Consider the following 1,968-nt stretch of genomic DNA (forward strand, 5'->3'; position numbering starts at 1 on the left):
TCTCTCTCTCTCTCTCTGTCTCTCTCTCTCTCTCTCTCTCTCTCTCTGCCTCTCTCTCTCTCTCTACGTCGTTGATACTCCGTCATGGAACCTACCAAGCGTAGGTGAATAACGCGACAACAGTGCTAACTTAGATACCGAATCGACACAACTATTGCCAATGGGCAAGCACACCCAACGACGGCGTTACAATGAAGCACATGTATTAGCAGGTTGGCGGACTTACTAGCAACTAGGTACTACGTGACTTAGAGCTCATTGCTATGTTCGATGGGTACTAGCTACTAATCATAACGTTTGTCTTTGGTAACAATTTAGCAATATTGCTTCGTATTTGTGCACACACACACATGCATGCGCGCACGCACACACACACACACATGACTAACACTAATATGATAGTAACTATATTAGAATAGTAGTGAGGGTGACATCACATATAATATAGATGCAGTTTTTCACACCAAAGATGCTGTCAAAGATAAAATATCTGGCAGAATATATATGGATAGAGATGGGTCTCCATTTAACAATTATTAATGGAATCTTTCACACTATAAATGCTTGGACACACACATATATATGTAGAACATAGTATAGAGTAAGATATATATTAATGACAAATTAGGAATAACTCAGAAAACAACGAACGTAAAATTGGGACTCATCAAAACTCATAGCAAACAATAACAGACTCAAACCCGAATGCACGAAGTTTGACGGTGAAAAATATTTTACATCAACGTAACGACATAACCGAAACCCAGCATAATGAATTATAAGCGACGAATGCGGTCTGGTCGCAAGTTAATTAATAGCCTGCCATTTGCAATACCTGTGCAAACATGGCCGCCACCTATGCCTGTGCAACCATGGCTGCCACCTATGTCTGTGCAAACATGGCCGCCACCTATGCCTGTGCAAACATGGCCGCCACCTATGCCTGTGCAAACATGGCCGCCACCTATGCCTGTGCAAACATGGCCGCCACCTATGCCTGTGCAAACATGGCCGCCACCTATCCCTGTGCAAACATGGCCGCAACCAATCCCGGTGCAAACATGGCCGCAACCAATGCTGCCACTGCAGAAATGAACACCCGCACGACTGGAATTACTCCGCGACACAAGCAAAACCATTGCTGACACAATCTCGTGACACTTGGCGAGAATTTCAATCACCGTAATGTATTAGAATATCATTCCAAATATTCAAAAAAGCGAGGTCATTATAGTTACCACGTCTGTCTGACACTCATCTACGACAACGATGCAACGCGGCCTGCAACTGTCAAGTGGTGACAGAATAGCATTAATGTGTTTCTTGCAGACATTTCTGAAAACTAAATATATTACGCTACTATACACCGTTGTTATCGTAATCCTGTTGATAAAACTTATGAATATCTATGTATATATATGTATGTATATATATATTTATATTTATATGTCAAGCAATACATCCTCATGCGACTTCCCAATGTAAACCAGAAATCATCTCTGAAACAGGGGTTATAAACAACCTGTGCACGCGAGTCGAAGCTCAGAAGTTTATTTTAACAAATACAGCCACTAATTACTAATTAGTGATTAACTAATTAGTAATTACTCATCGTAATTACAACCGTACGTGCAGGCATTCAAATGACACGCACCCGCATCTACGTGCGTCAAGTGCTAGAGAATAATTTTGCATTCTCTTTGGAACTCCTTCCGCGTCTAGCGTAACAGAAACATGCTTTTCTACGCGCACGCCCGATTACGTGTGTTAACGTGAGGGGTTAAGCAATGTTCAACGTTACAGACATGTTACTCAGTGCTGTAATGATTGCTGGGTGGCTGGGGGCAGTATAGAGAGAGTGTCACAGTCACTCTCGGTGTCACAGTCACTCTCAGTGTCACAGTCACTCTCAGTGTCACAGTCACTCTCGGTGTCACAGTCACTCTCAGTGTCACAGTCACTCTCAGT

Source organism: Priapulus caudatus, unplaced genomic scaffold (genome assembly GCF_000485595.1).
Source record: "Priapulus caudatus unplaced genomic scaffold, Priapulus_caudatus-5.0.1 Scaffold1492, whole genome shotgun sequence".
In the NCBI taxonomy this organism is placed as follows: Eukaryota; Metazoa; Priapulida; class Priapulimorpha; order Priapulimorphida; family Priapulidae; genus Priapulus; species Priapulus caudatus.